The following is a 19,771-nucleotide window of genomic DNA, read 5'->3' as shown; positions in this document are numbered from 1 at the left end:
CATGTGTATTCCTTAGATACTTGCACACAGCTTTGTGTATCGGTTGCAGGTCGGATGCCACTTGCATGAGAAGAACGTGAATAAACTTTTGTAGACTGGCTGGACATATGGTATCCTTGGCAGGATACATCCCATAAGTCAGGAGCACTGCAATACTGATCTAATGAAGAATGTACAGAAATTATGAAACCTCACAAACTGAAATTAGTAACATGTACTAGCAACTAAGCAAAATGCAATCATTAGTGAAGACTCAAAATGAAACAAGCTGTTTATTTAAAAAAAAAAAAAAAAAAACGACAAGCTGTTTATTTTCTCTATGCTTCCTATACTACAGGTGCTATGTTTATGTGAAGGACTTCAAATTTAAATCAGTTATTAAATTATTAATAATAAACACACAAAATGGCACTAAAGTTCAATAAAAAATAACAAGTGCATCTCTGCACCACAAAAAGAGTTCTAACTATATAAACATTAGATATATCATTAACATTTAAATGCATGTTTTTCATATTGTACCTTAACCTACTGAAATTAAATTTTACACTGTCTCCCTTTTTCGAAGCCCACTTGACCATTTCAATGGTATCTAGTAGCCAGCAGACGTTGTCATGCTCAAAGTATGAATTATTTGCCAAATACCTCACAGAACTGTAGCCACAGTGCAATGTCTGCTTGCACGTACTATAACTCTCAATCTCTAAGCATTAAAAATCATATCACTGGCCTTTAAAAATCATAGCAGAGGGTCAAAAATATGATTACTTTCTTATTTTCACAACAGAATGGCTCTGTATACTAGACCCTCTATATCTAGTAGTAGTGAATCTTTGTATAGACTTAGTATATATATTTCAGAAAGTCTTCTTATTCTTCTTTTGGCTTTTCCCGGTTAGGGATCACCACAGTGGTTCACCTGTCCGCTCATGATTGGCAGCAGAGTTTTACAGTGTCGAGTTGCCAGCCCGGTGCCCAACCTTCCACGGAATGCACACACACGCACGCACTCATTCATACCTAGGGCCAATTTAGAGTGTCCAATTCACCTACAGCATGTCATATATATTTCAGAAAGTATGTATTCATAAAAAAAAAAAAAAAAAAAAACGGTCTGACTTTATGAGAAACAAAATACAGCTAGGAGGTGCAAAGCTAATTCTGAGGGTCAAAATCAGAGCACTATGCATAAATCATAGCAGTTGAGAGGTATAACATACACTTAAGGTCTTGTATCTACCCATCAGAAGCACAAAAAATTCAGTATATCAATAATAAAATCACATTCCCATAATCTCCATGACAGTTTTTGTTTGATAATATAAACAATCCAACAATCCAACCACCACATGAAGAGATGCAAAAAACAAAGTTTAATGAGGTAAGTACTTTCTCTACAAAGTAGAGTTGAGTACACTTACCATAAATGTAGATGTTCGAGTGTATTCACTGTTGCAGTCATCACATTTGGGTTATCTGCTTGCAGTAGCCGCAGTCAGCCTGATTATCAAAGTCCTGGGTCCTGCATCGGTTGCTGTCTCATCTTCCATGACGTCAGGTAGTCAGGGGTATAAAGCATGCAGCTGACGCCATTACATCAGTTTTTCTTGCACCAGATGTCAGGTGCTCCCCTAATGGGAAGCATATATATATATATATATATATATATATATATATATATATATATGTATATATATATATATATATATATATTTTATATTATACCTCCAACAAAAAAGCAAATACACCAAAAAGCTTTTAAGCATAGTGAAGGAGAATAGAGGTATTGCCAAAAAAAGTCAGGGGGCTGGAGGGAGGGTAACCAGGACTGCAACAGTGAATACAGTAGAACATCTGCATTTATGGTAAGTGTACACAACTGTACTATATTCTTCATGTTTCACTGTTGCAATCATCACATTTGGGTAGATTCCCAAAGCTAAGGATGGGAGGGGGAATTTAGATAGCATTAGGACCAGCTATAAGGCCTTGCAAGACTGCAGTGGCAAAACCAGCTCTGGATTTAGAGAAAATAGGCAGATGGTAATGCTTGGTGAAAGTATGTACAGACCTCCAGGTAGCAGCTTCTAGGATGTCCCTGGAAGGGACACCTCTGAGAAAGGCTGTAGAGGTAGATGTATCCCTGGTTGAGTGTGGTCTTATCCCCTGTGGGATAGGGTTTCCATGGTGCTTATAGCAGAAATGAATGCAATGGCCTATCCATTTAGAAATGGTTTGCTTTGAAATGGCCTTCCCCTCTGCCCCTGCAGCAAATGCCACCAGCAGTTGTTCAGATTTCCTTTGAGGTTTAGTCCTGTCCAAGTAAAATCTAAGTTGTCTGTGCACATCTAAGGAGTGCAGTATTTGTTCCTCTTTGTTCTGTGGATTAGAATAGAAGGTTGGCAAATGAATGGACTGATTAAGAGCCACACTGGATACTACATTGGGCATGAAGGAGGGATTGGTCCTGAGGGAAACCCTGTCCACATGAAAGATGATGAAAGGTGCCACTGCCATAAGGGCCTGTAATTCAGATTCCCTTCTTGCTGAAGTGATTGCTAAAAGGAAGGCTGTTTTCCAAGAAAGGAATTTTAACTCTGCACTTGCAGCTGACTCAAAAGGAGGGAGAGTGAGTTTTTCCAATACAAAGTTAAGGTCCCAGGCTGGGGTTGGGGCTCTTCTGGGTGGTCTTAAGTTTTTGGCCCCTCTGAGGAACTGCTTGAGCAGTGGATGAGAGAAGAGGGGTGGTTCTGTGTTGTAATGAGCTGAAATGGCTGAGGCATGAATTTTGATGGAGGAAAAAGAAAGGCCGTTGTGAAGCATCTCAGTTAAGTATTGAAGAATCTGAGGTAAATTGGGAGCTGCTGTGCCCATCCCTTGAGTTTGGTTCCAGAACAGAATCTTTTCCATTATTCAGCATGACATTTTCTAGTACTAGGCCTCCTTGCCTCCAAAATGACATCCAACATTTGTTTGCTGAGGGATGGTAATGGAGAGGTCAAGTAATCAGTCAGGCTGCCAGGTTCAGGGTTTGAAGCTCAGGATGCAGAATCTGGCCCTCCTGCTGGGACCAGGGTAGGGGTCTGAGGCAGGTGCCATGGTGCCAGCAGTGACACACTGTGCAAGAGAGGGTGCCAGTGTTGGCGTGGTCGGTCTGGTGCAATCAGTATCATCCTTGGTTTGTCCTGTTTGATCTTTAGTAGTACTTTGGAGAAGAGAGGCAGAAGAGGAAAGGCATAAACTGATAGATTTTTCCAGTTGAAGGACATGGCATCCATTTTCCAAGCTTGATTGTGGGGAGTCCTTCTGCAAAATTTTTCCAATTGTTAGTTCTGGGGGAGGCAAACAGGTCTATATCTGGGCTCCCCCATTTGTTTATCAACATGATGAAAATCTTTGGTTCCAGTTTCCACTCGTGTGGGTCCATGAGACTTCTGCTTAGTTCGTCTGCCACTGTATTTAGCTTTCCTGGCAGGAATTGAGCCTGTAGATGCACTTGGTAGCTCAAGGCTGTGTTCCACAATGCCATGGCTAGTCTGCAGAGGGGGTAAGAATGTGTACTCCCCTGCTTGTTTATGTACCACATAACAGTGGTGTTGTCCGTCCTTACCATTAATTGTCCTGGAAAAATGTGGTCCTTGAAGGCTGTCAGAGCATTCTGTACAGCTAACATTTATTTTTGATTGATATGCAGGTGCATTTGACTTGGGTTCCATTTGCCCTGAATGCACTTCCCTGCCAGGTGAGCCCCCCATGCATAGTCTTATGCAGCTGCTGTTAGGGTTTGGGCGGCAGGGGGTAGAGTGAATGGTAGTCCCTTGTTCTGATGGTAGGCCTATGCCCACCAAAGGAAGTCTAACTGTAGGCAAGGTATGATAGGAATCATTGCTTCTAGAGCCTGAGAATGTTGACACTATAGACTTTTTAGATACCATTGTAGTTTCCTCTTATGCTTAGGTTCATAGGTTGGTACTAGGCTATCAGCCCTAGGGCCTATACAGACCTAGCCATAACAATTCCTTGGCTATTTCTTCCCACATTGTTTACTTCCCTGGACCCCTGTCTAGCAGGGTAACTGATGTGATCCCGGGGTGAATTTCCTTTCTCCCATGAAATCGTCAAGGTTCCTTTTTAAGATGGCCAAAGAAGCACTCTGCTTGACGTGTATGGGCAATCTATTCCAGAGTCTGGGGAGTCTCTGGGTCAGGAACCTATCCCTCCAGCATGTTTTGTTTATTGTGATGACAAGGTTTAGATCCCTGGAGCGTGTGGCTCTGAGGGATTGGGATTTCTTTAAGTGTAGCATGTCCAACAGCTCTGGGTTTGACATGGCCTTGTATGTTAAGCAGAGATCGCTTCTGAGTAGACGATATGCGACAAAGTATAGCTGGAGTTATTTAAGGCAGTCAGCCCAGGGCATCTGCTTTAGGCCTGCGATTCTTTTAGTGAGGTATTTCTGCGGCCTTTCCAGTTGTTGCAGATGTCTTGAGAGGTACATACCAAACAGGGCATTGTATTCTATAATGGGTCTAATGAGGGATGAGTACAGTGGGACAATGACCTCCTTTCTGGATGAAAAGCCCTTAGTGATGAGGTGTGCCACATAGAAGGATTTCCTGACTGTTGTGGCGATGTGGTTATCGAAGGTGAGACCACTGTCCACCTGTGTCCCTAAGTCTCTTATCATTCTTTCGGTGTTTAGTGTACTGTCACCTATATGGTAATTCATGGGTACATGTTTTTTCCCAAATGGGATAACTATACATTTCTTGGCATTGAGCTTGAGCCCATGGCTCTGGCACCAAGCATCTGTTTCTATAAGGCCCTTTTGTAGAGTATCCACATCATTTGGGGATTCAATAATGGCTCCCAGTTTGCAGTCATCTGCAAACTTTGTTAGCCAGAGTCCTTTAGTGTTGGCCTGTACTTCAGAGAAGTAGATGCCAAACAAGAGTGGTCCCAGGACTGAAACCTGAGGTACTCCACTTGTCACTTGTCTGGAGCTGAATTTGGGGTCGGCTACTTTTACAGAGTAGGTTCTGTCAGTAAGCCAGTTAGCAACCCATTGGATGACGTAGGGATTAATGCCCAGCTTACTAAGTTTATCTAGGATTCCAGAGTGGGGGATGGTGTCAAAGGCCTTGGCAAGGTCTAGATAGGCTGTGTGGACCACCTTACCCTTGTCCATGGCTCTGGAGACTGATTCAAAGAAGTCAATTAGGTTCAGGAGACAAGATCGGCCCTTCATGAACCCAAACTGGGTGGGGTCCAATGTTTCAAGGTTGCCAATGTCTTTGTTTATAAGTTCCATGATAATACGCTCCATGGCCTTGCAGATAAGGCTCATCAGACTGATGGGACGGTAGTTTCCAGGATCCAAGGTGGAACCCCTTTGTGGAGTGGGATAACTGTAGCTCTGCGCCACTCAGTGGGCATGAAACCTGAGGTGAGGCTATGATTAAAAATGACACTTAGGTGAGGTGCCAGTTCATACTGTAGTTTATGTAGTACACAGCCCGGGATGTCATCTGGTCCCATGGATGCTGTATTCTTAGCTTTGGAGAGTGTGTTTTTTTACCTGTGTGGCCGTTATTACCAGAATTTGGCAATCTTACGGTATTGAGATGGGCCATTTAGGGGGTGAGAGGGGGGTGAAGTTGGCACTGAATCTATCTGCCAGGATATTGGCAATCTCCTTGAGATCAGTATATTTAATGCCATTCTGTTTTAGCTCAGAGCAGATCTGAGCATTGCCATTTATATTCTTGACATAGTTATAGAATGCCTTGTGGTTGTCTTTGGAATCTTTGGCAAATTTATTTTCGTAAATAGCTTTGGAGGATTTTATGAGGGATCTCAGTTTCTTACTGAGGCTGGTAAGGGAGATTTTTGCATCATAGGATTTTCCTCTTTTCTGCAACAGTTTCTTCCTTTTGTTGTAAAGTTTGTTTATGGCAGGGGACCACCAGATTGGCTTCCTTTTTTTGGATGAGAGCATCTTGGTTCTATATGGGATGGCACGATTCATGCATGAGTGGATGTGGATGTGCTCATACAGTGCCTTAGTGTAGGATTCAGCAGCTGAACTTTCAGTTTCCGTCTGCATGGGTGTCATGAAGTTTGTCACTTCTGACTTGAGTAGCATGAAGCTGGCTTTGGAGAAGTTTTTTATGGAGGTTTCCTTACTGGGGGGTAGGGGTAGGAGGTGGATGTTAAGGGTGATTAGCTTATGGTCAGACCTGACTAACGAGGGGGTGACCATAGGTGTGGAGCATCGATTTCCCATGTTGGTAATGACCAGGTCTAGGACATTGGAGCCCCTGGTGGGACTATGGATTAGTTGATCCAGTGCATTGGAATTTATGAATTCCAAGAAACATTGGGCAAAGGTGTTGGTACATGAGTAGTTTTTCCAGTTAATGGCAGTGTAGTTAAAATCACCCAGTATTAGGGTGTTTGGTTCCATCTTAATATTTTCCAGTATGTTTAGAAAGGTGTAGTGAGCATCTTGGGGCATGGTGGGGGATCTGTTGCAAGCTACACTTTGGATTGCAGTCTTACCTAGTGTTAGTTGCACCTGTAGAATTTCAGATGCATTGTGTTGGGCAACTAGCCTGGTGGTGTGAATATCCTTGGTGAATATTGACACTCCTCCACCTTTAGTGTTTCAGACCTGGTTTGGTGGCCAAAAAGTGTGGTAACAGTTGTAGCCTGGTATTGCAGGAGTGCTCTCTGGAGCCTTGAACCAGGTCTCAGTTACTGCACAGATATCGATGTATTCCATTTTTAGGAGTGCCTCGAGAGAATACATTTTGAGGTTTAGACTTCTAGCATTGAGTAGCATTACCTTCAGATTTTGCATGCTTGTACCTGTTACAGTGGTGGTTTTGTCCTTTGAACTTTGCCTAAAAAAGGCACTATAGGGGTTGCAAGAGCCTTAGCCAGTAACCTGAATCCCAGGGGCAACAGGTGCAGACCATCTCTGGCAAAGCATTGTGGTCTGTCAATCATGTCATCCCAGGCAGACAGATACTGGATCCCCTTTGAATGACACCAGAAGCTTAGCCAATTGCTGAAGTCAATCATTTTGTCCTTATATTGTGGTATCATTCTGGGCGAAGGCAGGATGCTACTCAGGGCTAGGGTCATACCTGCCTGGGCCACATGATCGGAGAGCTCTTCCATGTCTCTTTTCATGTAGTCCAGGGAGGTACATCTCAAGTCATTCACTCCAACATGGACAATGACAGAGTCATATTTGTACTTGTTGTGGAGTGACAAACATGCATTATGTGGCGGATCCTGGTACCCGACAGTCAGCTGACTGTAATTTTCTCCTTGTTCAACCTAGTGAGTGGGACATCAGTGTGCCGGACTATAGAGTCACCTATGACTAAAGTGTTAGGCACATTGTCTTGCCTTATGGGCTGTTGCTGGGTGGCACACTGGTGTTGTGAGCTATGTGACACTTTGGTTGTGATTGGTGTTTGTTTGCGTTTCAGCTTCAGAGGTCTTTGTTGCTTGGGCAGGTTACAGTTAAGGGGCTCTGCATATGTGGATTTAGTGTTGCTATATGTGGGTGTTGGTGATGTGGGTTTAGAAGGGCTATGTGTTGCTTGAGGTGTAGTGTGGGTGTTAACCTTCTCCTCTTGACTGTCTAGCACAATCTTGGGTGGAGAGAGCTTTGCTTCCATTTTGGCTATATAAGTGCATCTCTCACAGGTTGTAGTGTTGAGTGGTAGGAGGAGAGGGTTGTCTGTGTACATGAGGTAATTGCTGCATTGCCTCAATATGCCCAGATTCACCAGGTAGACAGGAGAAATCACCGGAAGCTGTCCCTTGGACATGCCTGGTTTGGTGCTTTTTTTTTTTTTTTTGTAAAGTACAGGAGCTGTTTTCCCTTACCTTAGCAAGGTACTTTGCAATTATAGGCTTAGTGCCTATGATTAATTTCTCCTTATTAACAAGGAGAGTTGAGTGCTTGTATCAATTTAAGGCTTCCTAGTGCTTTCCAGCAGGTATTAGAGTAAGTGCTAGTCACAGGGATGCTTAAAGGTAAGATGAAAAAAAATGCACACTGCAGTGTGCATTAGAGAAGTTAGATGTGAAAGTCGGTAAATTAAGTTTTACCTGTTTAAAAAGTTAAGGTTTAGTGGAGAGTTACTATTTTTAAAACAGCAAGATGGATTGAAAGGGGTGGTCACTTTTGTATTTTGGTACTATGGAATACAGTAGGATGGCCAATAAATTTAAATAGTTGAAGGGGAGTGATTACAAAAATGATGATTTTGTGATTACTCACACAAGCCAGTGAAAGCAGAGAGGAAATGAGATATATGGTCAGATTAACATAAGAGGCAGGCAACTAGAAAGACAATGGTATTTAACAAGACAACTGTAACTGGGTGGGAGGATGTGAAAAAAAATTCTGCCTGACTCAGAAGAGACAGAGCTGTGGTCTCTTTTGAAGTTTTAATATGCAGTTAAAGCAGAATGCAAGTAAAACACAAGGTAAAGAAAACAAACCACAGTATTCAAAATATAAAAAGGCAATAAAGTAATACAAAATGCAACAAATAAAAGCAAGCTAACCTTTCCTTCACAGCAAAGTGTAGCACAGTCTGGATGAGCCTTTCTGGTAAAGCCATCTTGCATATGGAATTAGGAGAATGGAGGAGGCCACGAACCCCAAGGCTTGCAGTATTTGCCTTGCAGATAGCAGGGTTTTTGTGGCCATTAGTTTGAAGTAAGCTGTCAAATGAATTTGTTTCTCTGGCATAAGGAAAGCCATCTGGGAAGTTGTGTTCAAGCTTGCTCCCAGGAATATAAGTTGTTGACAGGGTACAAGATGTGATTTCTTTTCATTTATGGTGTACCCCAGACAAGTTAGCACCTTTTGTACAAATGCCAGATGACTCAAATGTATGTCCTGGCTTTCTGCCTGAATTAGACAATCATCCAGGTATGGGTATATTTGAATATTTCTTTGTCTGCAAAAAGCAATGACTGGAGCTAGGCACTTTGTGAATACCCTGGGTGCAGTAGATAAGCCAAAGGGCAGTGCAAAGAACTGATAGTGCATGTAGCCTGCTTTGAAGCATAGGTATCTTCTGCAAGATTCCCTAATTGGGATATGCAGGTAGGCTTCCTTAAAATCCAGTGTTGTCAACCAGGCATCCTTGCCTAGCATAGGAAGCAGCTGGTGAAGAGTTAGCATCTTGAATTTTGGGATCACCAAAAAGGTGTTTAGGATAGAAAGGTCCAGGACAGCACGCCATGAGTGGTCTTTTCTGGGTACCAGGGAACGTCTTGAGTAGAAACCTTGTCCTTTTTCCTCTTCTGGTACAGGTTGAATAGCCATTATGCTTAAGAGAGAGAGTACTTGCTTTTGAGCCTCTGCCCACAGATTTGGGGGTAGATCTGGCCAACCGTTTGGGGTTGGTAACATGTGGAAGTGAAATCTGTATCCTTGGGAAACTATATTTAAAACCCATTTGTCCTGGGTAATTAGTTCCCAGTCTTTTGTCTGCAGAGTAATCTTTCCCCCTAAAGGAGCAGTCAGTTGAGAAGGGCTTGGAGGTTTTAAAGTTAAGTCAATGAGACAGTTTACCATAGGGGAATCTTACTACTCCCTAATTTGGAAGTGGGAGCCCCCCACTGCTTAGTCCTGTGCGTACCTTGGGACTGAAGCCTGGGTGTTCTGCTGGTTCTGGGTTTGGGCTGAGAAGGCCTGGAAGAGGCAGGAAAGGACCAATTCTTAGAGGGCCAATGCCTACTAAATCCTGGAGGCTGTACCTGTAGGAAATCTTTAACAGTTTGCATAGATTTACCTTTTTCCTACATCTTTTTAAGTACTTCTTCTGCTTTGTTGCCAAACAGGCAGCCTGGATTTAAGGGAGTATCCAGCAATTTAGCTTTAACATGATCTGGCAAAGATTGCTCCTTAAGCCAAGCATGCCTTCTAAGTACAGACCCAGTGACAGCAGCCCTGCAAGATGCTTCTAGTGAATCAAAACCACATTGCAAAGTATGTTTTCCAACTTATTCAGCAGAATTCATTAAATCCTGTAAATCCTTATTTTCAGCAGAGTCAGGAATCAACATAATTTTCTGTATAAGCAATCCAATAATATGCTGCTGATACTTTAACATATGAAACTGGCAGTTTAATGCCCTAATGGCCAAAGTTGCAGAAGTGTATACCTTCTTACCCCATCTATCCAGCACCCTGGAATCTCTATCAGAGGGAGTAGGGTTTTTGGCAGTAGTAGCCTTAATGCACTTGGGTCCCTGTGAAATAGTCCCAGAATCCGCAGTAGGATTTTAAAAAAAAGGAACTTGCGAGAGTCAGGAACTGTGTAATATCTATCATGTTTTCTGGGAGCAGGAGGTAAAGAGTCATGGACCAAGCTAGATTCCGAAAAGGCATCATCAGCAATGTCCAGTACAGGGGGGATAGCTAAAGGCCTGTGTTGGGGCAGGAGTAAGAAATCCCTAAGCCTCTTTTTAGAATCAGAGTAATCCTGGGTTTCCCAGTGAAAATGCTCCCTAGAGTATGCAAGGTTTCACCAAAAGGGAAATCCTCTGGAGGGGAAGCAGAGGGAATAGAATCCTCTGCATCAGAATCCTCATAGGTAGATAAGGGTAAATCCTGGACATCAGAGGAATCAGAAATTTCAGAATCCTGATCAGAAGTATCATAAGCAAATTCAGTCCTAGGTCTCTTAGAGGGGGAAGGTTGGCTTCCCCTGATTAAAGTAATAAGGTCTTCAACCATTCTTATAATTTGTTTTTTAAGCATAGAGGCCTGACCATGCAGTCTGGGCGTCAGTTTTCTAGGCATGGTTCGAGTTTTAGGCCTTGAAGAAGAAGCAGATGGCATCAGTTTAATATGCAAGTCAGTAGACCTGAATACACCCTCAGAAGCCAGTGCCTGCACAGCGGCTCCGGACCCATCCAAGGTAGAGACATCCGCAGGTTCTACAGTTGAAGCATCTCGTGGCATACCAGACTCCAAATTGTGCTCAGTAGAGGCCTGCGAATCTGAAGTAGCAGGTATCAGGGGCTGTGAAAGTGCCTTACTGAGTACCAGTGAACTGGCGACTAGCTTAGGAGAAGCGTCGTTGGCAGCTTTGGACCTAGACGGCCTGTCTCTGTCTTTATCTTTGCATTTTTTCAGAATGTCGGTAGTCGGGTGGCTTACCAAAGACATATCTAGATAATTGAACTGAGTACCAAAATATTTAGAAGCGTAAATATACCGACAACGAATAGTTTGTTGTTTAAATAAGACTGTAAAACTGAACATGTGATCTATTACGCTGAGTGCTCTCTCTGTCAGGCTTACTATGTTGGTAAAACAAATCGTAGTTTCAAGGAGAGGATACTCGAACATGTTAATTATACTAGGAAATTGGATGAATGCAGTGCGTTAGTGAAACATGTTATCGAAAAAGGTCCACGACATAAGTTTAAGTTTACAGTCTTAGAGGTTATGACTATTAATGCAAGAGGGATTTCTTTAAATCTAGAACAGAATGTGCAGAGTTACGCTAGATAATTCGATAATTCCTGGTTTAAATAGCAAAGTGTCTTTGAAGCCCATATTAAGGACTAGGAAGCTGCCTTATTAGTTTTAATATTTTATTGATTATATATTTTATATTTAAATGTTTTTATGTTTTATGAACTGAAAGGTTTTAAGTTTTGCTACTGAATTTTATAGTATTGTATGTTTAAGAGGGTGTTGTTTTATGCGAATGCTTATTTGGTTAATGCTTTCTGACATCACTGTTTGTCTGTTTAAATCATTTTTTGGCACTTTTTATCGGTGGTCTGATGAAGCTACAGTTGTAGTGAAAGCACTTACCTCATTAAACTTTATTTTTTGCATCCCTTCATGTGGTGGTTGGATTGTTTAAATATCAGGACTGCTTTGATTCTCTTGGCCATCACTCCATGGAAAACTTGTATCCAGTACTACACCGAATCTCACACTTATACCATGGCTTGAAAGTCTCACAGTTTAGGGATGGATCCTAACTGTTAACATGCTTGGGAATGACTGAACAGTACCACAGCAGTCAAACGTGACCAAATTTTTATTATGAGCAGGTTAGAAGATGGATCTTTACATAGTGCAATTAGTTCTGTAGTCTGGGAAGGCCATATTTTGCTGAGGGAACTAAAACAGAGAGGCTACATGACTGCTCAGAGACAATCCACATATCAGTTAAATAATCAGGGGTAATATCAAAACTCAGATAGTCAGCACCTACTACCACTAACACCTAACAACTTAGCAGTATTAAAGCAAAGAAAATCCAATACACAAAAAAAGAAGTTATGTACTTAACCATAATGTTCCATCTATGTTGTCTGTCTTCATTATTCCTCATTATTCCTTGATAGATGGGGTTTGGTTCCTATATCGGAACCGACTTGGCCATTACTACAGCTCCTGTCAGCCAAAACTCTTGATCTTCACCTCTACCCACAATCCCTCTCTCTTAATTACCTCAGATCAAGTTTTTAGAAAAGTATATAAATATATTTATATATATATATATATATATATATATATATATAGGTTCACTTCTAAATCCCTACTCTCAAATATCTCAAAATTCAAAATACTGAAATCAAAATCCCTAAAGCTCAAAATCTCTAAAACTCAAAATACTGAAACTCAAAATACTGAAAACACACAGGATACCAACACTTACCATATTCCACCACAAGTACATATTGAAACAAATAAAACACAAACCATATTGCAGGGGGGATGCCCCACTACACCCTTCCCATGTGGAGGGTTGCGCCCCCCACACCCCCTGCTACTTAAATATATCATCTCCAAGATTGCACTTCACTACACCAAAGTGCAATCTTGGAGTTGCTATATTTAAGTAGCAGGGGGTGTGGGGGGCACATCCCCCCACATGGGGGGTGCAGGGTGGCTTGCTCCCTGCCTATACTTGAAGTGTAATGTGTTTTTGCATGTTGTTCTGCTGCAGTATAGGTAGAGTTGCTGTGCTGTGTTTTTTTTTTTTTTTTGATATTTTGAGTTTCAGTATTTTGAGTTTTAGGGATTTTGAGCTTTAGGGATTTTGGTTTCAGTATTTTGAATTTTGAGATTTTGAGAGTAGGGATTTAGAAGTGAACCCATATATATATATATATATATATATATATATATATATATATAGAGAGAGAGAGAGAGAGTGAGTGAGAGAGGAAGCCCAAATGGAAGCCATATCTACTGTGATTGAAAGATCATAATGATTCAATGATATAGAGTCTGCTCCACCAAAACATCTTTAAAGGTCGGGGGATGGAGTGAGGGAAGTCAAGGATAAATTAAGCTAGAAAACACATATGGAACATTAAGGTAAGTACATAACTTCTTTACCTGATGTTGTCAATCTTCATTTTATCCTTGACAGATGGGATAGGATCCCCAGCTACCTAAAATCTTGGGTGGACTCATGGAAGGATATTTTGAGCACCATCGAACCAAAGGACGCTCTTCCCTTAGAGACCAAATCCAGTTTGTAATGAGTAATAAAGGTATAGGGAGAATCCCAAGTAGCTGCTGCACAAATATCATCCATCAAAGCTCTGGATAGGAAAACTGCCAAGATAGCTACAGATCGTGTAGACTGTGCTTTCACAGGCCTAGGCAAGGTTTATTCTTATCATAAATAAATGAAATCCTATCTTTCAGCCATTTAGCTAGAGTTACCTTGCAGACTGGTTTACCCAAGTTTGCACTGGAAAAGAAAACAAATAGTTGATTTGATTTTCAAATGTCTTTTTTTCTGTGAAAATAGAAACATAATTGTCTATTTACATCAAGTGAATGTAAGGAATATTCACCTTTGTTAGAAAAATTTGGAAAGAAAACTTGTAAATTAATCAATTTATTGATGTTAGACTCTGACACTACCTTGGGTAGAAGGAAGAGGATTGTTTGTAAAGAAACTCTATCCTTGTGGAAAATCAGAGATATGGGGCTTCGACAAAATAGCCTGGATCTCTGAAATTCTTCTGGCAGAGGTAATGGCTATCAAAAACAATGTCTTCCAAGAGAAAATCTTCAGATCACATTATGCAGAGGGCTCAAAGGGAGAATGTATTACTGCCTGCAACATTAAGTTTAGATCCCAAGGGGCATAAGATCTCTGAAAGGAGGTTTCAACAAAAGCATAACTCTTGGGAATGATTTACAAAGTCTATGACAGGCTAAAGAATGTTCTTCCAAACCATCGTGGAAATTAGAAATAGCAGCTAATTGTAATCTGATGGTAGGAGGGAAAGCTCCAGCATGGGAAAGAGAGGCTAAAATGTCCAAAAATATGCCCTATGGAAGCTGAAATGGAATTCATATGTTTTTCATGGGCCCATATGGTAAATGTCTTCCATTTACTACAATACAGTTTATGAGTGGAAGCTTTATGAGCCGACAAGAGGATGTGGCATACTGGGGAGGAAATATTAGGATTCCTGGCAACTAATGGAATTGGAGGAACCACGCTATAGCTTGAGATTCAAAATGTTTGGATGAAAAAGTCCATCTGGATGGGACAGAAGTTCTGGAACCAGGTTCAGAATCCAAGGTTGTCGAATCAGATAAGGCCAAAAGAAGGGAAAACAAATCTGCCAAGGCCAAAAGGGTGCAATGAGGATTACTGTGCTTTTCAATCTTAGTGCTTTCTGTAAGGATTTCAGAATTAGAGGTATCAGGGGAGAAGCATACAGGAGATCGGGGATCCAGTTATGGAGGAGAGCATCCCTGGAATCAGGGTGAAGTATTTGCTGCATATGTCGTTCAGAGGAGAAGCAAACAGGTCACAGCAAGGTCGACCCCATTGATGGAAGATCATTTTTGCCGCTTTTGGATTGACAGACCAATCATGAAACTGAAGGATACATCTGCTCAGCTTGTCTACAATCACACTGGAGAGACCTGAAATGTGTGCTGCTATTGGAAAGTAGTTGGAAGAGATCACCTACTGCCACACTCTGAGGGCTTCTTAACAAAGGGGGTAAGACTTGGTTCCTCCCTGGTTGCTGATGTACCAAACTACTGACATATTGTCTGCTTGAACTCCAACTGTTCTCCGAGGAAGACCTGTCTGAAATGCCTGCAACGCTAGAAGCATCGCTCTTAGCTCCAGAATACTGATGTGCAAGTTGACCTCTAATGGGGACCAAGTGCCTTGGACAGTCTTGCCCAGAAAAATACCCACCCACCCCATCTGGGAGGCATTCGTGGTCACTATGGCCCTGGGCTCTGGAAGAGCAAAGGGGGTGACTGCAAAGAATTTGTTCTGAAACCATCCACCAAAGAATATCTCTCTTGCAATAACTGGTGATCAGAATATGGTCTGACAAAGGTTGGTGAAGGATAGACCACTGAGAAGCTAGTAGCCATTGTAGAATTCTCATGTGAAACCTGGCTAGAGGTACTAGAGTTACTGATATCATCAACCCTAGAGCTTGCAAAACTAGTCATGCAAGAACCCTCTTTCTGTAGATTATCTATTGAACTTGTACCATAATTCTCTGAAGCCACTCTGGAGGAATGAATGCTATAGCTGTCTCAGTATTTAGTGCAGCCCCTATGAATTCTAAGTTTTGCACTGGCATCAAATGGGATTTCTCCAGATTTACCATAATCCCCAGATGGGTACAGATTGTAATCTCTGGCTATTATTAACTGATGCTTGGCTGAAGTGGTTATCAGCCAGTCATCCAAATATGGAAACACCTGGAATCCTTTCAGTCTCAGGTGAGCTGCTACTACTGTCATGCATTTGGTGAACACCCTGGGGGCTGTGGTGAGACCAAAGGGCAGTACTCTGAATTGATAATGACTGGCTCCCAGCCAGAAGTGGTGGAACTTCCTGCAGCGTCTGTCCATTTTTATGTAGTAATATGCATCCTGGGGATCTCTCAAGCACATCCAGTCATCTTTCTTCAGAAAGGTAAGACTTGACTGCACCATGACCATCTGGAACTTTGTTTGTCGAACTTATTTTTTCAGCACGCTGAGATCCAAAATCTGTCTCCAGTCCCCTGTCTTTTTGGGTACTAGAAAGAATCTTGAGTAGGTTCCAGATCCTTTCTGGTCTGGCGGGACTTCTTGGATGATTCTTTTGTCCAGCAGTCTTTTTATTTCTTGCACTGCTGAATCCCTTTGATTGGGTGGAACACTGGGGATTTTCTTGTATACAGGGGGAAGATGAGAAAAGGGAATGATATAGCCTCTGGATATGATCTGTTGAACCCAGGAAACTGCTGTTACATTTGGCCAGGCATTTAGGTGCAAGGACAAGTGTCCCCCGACTGCCTCCAGTGGAAGACAATCATGCCTCCCTTCAGGAACGTTGAAAGGACTTCCCTGGAAAGGAAACCCCTAAGCCCAAGTTTTGCAGACCATGTCTGACATGAAGGCAGCTTCTTCCATTTTGGATTTCTCCTTTGCCCCTGGGGATACTCCCTCCAAGTGTGTCTTGGAAAGACCCTTGGGATTTTTTGAACCACATTTTCCCATCACTCCTTTGGTTCCTACAAAAGGACCTCTGGGGGTGGAGAAATGTACGTCCATGGCAGAAAGGGTCTTACCATCTTTCTCACACCTGGATAAAGTCTCTTTCACTTCATAGCCAAACAAGGATGTTCCATCAAAGGGAGCACTGATGAAAGAAGACTTGAATGTTCCGCAAAGTCACCTAGGTGCATCAAGGCATGTCTCCTTATGGCTACACCTGGGCACACTGCTCTGGAAGTCCCTTCAGCTGTATGAGTGATTAGCCTCATGGACAAATTTGACACAAACTCCAGGGTGGCTAGCTGGGAAGCCACATTCTCTTGAACCCCCTCAGCTACAACTCCCAGTAGAGTATTTGACAATTCCTTAATCAGATCCCATTGAAGTCTTGTGAAGTGTGCAAAGAAATTTAAAGACATCTGTCCACAGCCCTAGACTTCCTGTTGGGCAGATGGACAGATGAACTCTCCTCAGTGACTTTATGACCATGGCATCCATAGCTAAACTCTTGGGCCAGAACTGCTTATCCTTGGAGGCAGATAATATTTTATCAGGTCTCTTGGGGATGGGTTCAATGGTGTCCGGAGTATTCCACTTCCGCTGTGAAATCAACTGAATGAGTTCATCAGCGGGTGGGGTCAACCAAGAAGTAGATAGGCAGGTGCTGAAAGCCTTCAGGTAAACAGATTCTTCTGAGAAAGGGTTTTGGGACTTCAAGCCTCCCCTCTCTTTTAAAATTTCTAGGATGTCTCCAAAGGAGACATCTTCAGATGGTGACTGTAGGGACCCTTCCAGCTCATCAAAATATGTGTCCTCGATGACTGATTCCTGGGGGGGGGGATTAATGTGCTTCCTCTTGCACTTCATTTTCTGAGGGACCTCCTCAGGGGGATAATCTGGGGAGGTGTCAGAAGCTGACAGAACCTGAGACTTAGAAACCCAACACTTCAGCATCTGCTGTCCTAGTGAAGAGACAGGAGGAGTAATAGAGTTAGGGGGGGGTACCTTTTCCAAGGAGGAAGGCACTGACTGAGTCACCGTAAGTGAGAGGGCCCTCTCCATAACCTCGAAGGCCAGCCCCCCTGAAGAGGAAAGGGAACCTGGAACTGACAGAGATTGCCTCCGGACCAGGATCACTCCCCACTCCAAAGAACCGACCCTCAAGACAGAAGCCGGTGCTGAACTAACCCAAGCTGAAGCCTCAAGGAGCAGGGACAGTTCAGAAAAACCTGGAGTTGAGTTTTGACCCCCAGAACTGACTGGGTAGCTATGGCTCCGAGAGGTCTCTGGTTCCAATGCCACTGAAGAGCTCAGGGGAATTACTGATTCCGAAGATGTGAGGGAGGACCTCAGGAATCAGCACAATCGGTGCCAGGAGATCTGGAACAGATGACTCTAAGACCTCAGAGGAGGTTAGAGGAGAAGTAGTTACTGGAGTAAAAGAAGATTCTGTTCCAAGACCCAAAGAGGTCAGAACTGAAAGGGGGTCTAAAAGTCCTCTAGCACACAAAATTTTATTCACCAGCCTCTCCACATCGAGTTCAGAAAGACTTTTGGTGGAGCAGATAGAAAAAGTTGAAGGAGACTTAGGTCTCTCAGAAAAATTTCTGGAAGTCTCCAGTGAAAGGGTCAATTGAAAGTGAATAAGATATTCTTAGAAAAATCTCTTTTGTCATGATAGGTGAAACAGAATTTTTTTCCTGTACTGGGGCCTTCAATGTCAAAGGACTTGAGACAGCAACTGGTGCTGGAGTACTTGTCAACACCTGTGGTTTATATGCTGAGGCCTCAGTTTCTGAAGATAATTTCAGAACTGAGTGTTTCAATTTCTTAGGCTTTGGAATCGATGAAAAGGTCATAAATGAAAGACTCCTCTTTTTCCCTTTCTCCACTGAAGATGAGGATGAAGTGCAACATAATTTTTTGTTTTGTCTGCAATAGACAGGGCTTCACTAAAGGCCAAGGGAATCAAGCCTTTAAAAATAAGTTTCTTTTCTTTCAAAAAGGGCTCAATGACTGAACCCATGACATATGCTACAGTCTTCTTGCAAATGTACTGGACCAAAGCAATATACACAAAGGGAATGGAAGTCAGCTGATGGAATCTTGTAGCTTCACTTCTGCCATTTTTTTAAGCCAGAAGGGGCCTTACCCTTCTCAGCCATGTAAACAAGAAAAAATATGTCTGGAAGACAGCCACTCACACTTACACTCATACAGAAAGTTCAAGATTCTAGGAGAATGGAAAGCAAGTTTTTTTTTTTTTTTTTGACGGAAAGAAAGTGAAATGGTAAAAATTATCAACGATGATAGTTGAAGAAAGTACACTAACATGTATGGAGAAGGGATATCAACTTGTTAAGAAGAAATAAAGATTAAGAGAGAGGGAGGGGAAACTATCAATGATGACAGTTAAGGATAATACACTAGCAAGTAATGGGAAAGAATATCAACAATGATACTTTAAGGTTACACTACGTGTAAGAAACAAAAATTAATGTATAGGGTGATTAACAAAAAGAGAGAAATAGAAAAAAATCTTTGAGAAATAAAGGAAATAATTTACCAAAACCCACTGAAACTCGAGAGCACTGGCAAAACTTGACTGTTTCAGAGAAGCCAGATCCGAGGTAATTGTGAGAGAGGGACTGTGAGTAGAGGTGAAGCGCGAGAGTTTTGGCTGGAGCGAGCTGCAGTAATGGCCGAGTCAGTTCTGATATCGGAATCAAACCCATCTGTCAAGGATAAAATGAAGACTGACAACATCAAATCCAAGCTTTTTCACTGGGAAAAAGTTCCAACACTTGTCATGTAGAAGGCTTCCTACCATTGCTGATATACATGCTATCAACTCCAAAGTCACTACAGCTCAGAACACAAGAACTTATAACAATACCCCTGCCAAAAATCAGAGTGGGAAAAATACATGTCCCGATACTAAATGTACAATATACACACACATAATAGCAGAGACTGATATATACTGTAAGTTGTCTGCTGAGCAAAGGAAATACCCTACACACACACAAACACACTGCCAGTTAAAGACTGGTACATACTATGAACCCCTTAAGACAGATGAACTTTCAAGAAACTGATTGTTCACAAGTTGTCGGACTTTCTGAGGCAAAATTTGTTTAATATCATTCTTTATGCTTTCTTTGACTGTGACAAACTGTTATATCCATAACTCAGAAGAAAACTGTACAAGTAGTT

At 42.1% G+C, this 19,771-nt stretch overlaps 1 protein-coding gene across 4 annotated transcripts in view; it reads right to left on the bottom strand.

The window, feature by feature from the left end:
- Window positions 1-19,771, bottom strand: part of SOX6 (SRY-box transcription factor 6) — a 2,230,635-nt gene that overhangs the window by 1,202,538 nt on the left and 1,008,326 nt on the right. The gene's annotated exons all lie outside the window — the stretch shown is intronic.

Source organism: Protopterus annectens, chromosome 9.part0, assembly GCF_019279795.1.
Source record: "Protopterus annectens isolate FY-2018-M chromosome 9.part0, PAN1.0, whole genome shotgun sequence".
Classification (NCBI taxonomy): domain Eukaryota; kingdom Metazoa; phylum Chordata; order Ceratodontiformes; family Protopteridae; genus Protopterus; species Protopterus annectens.
This window is presented reverse-complemented; position numbering and strand designations above follow the sequence as displayed.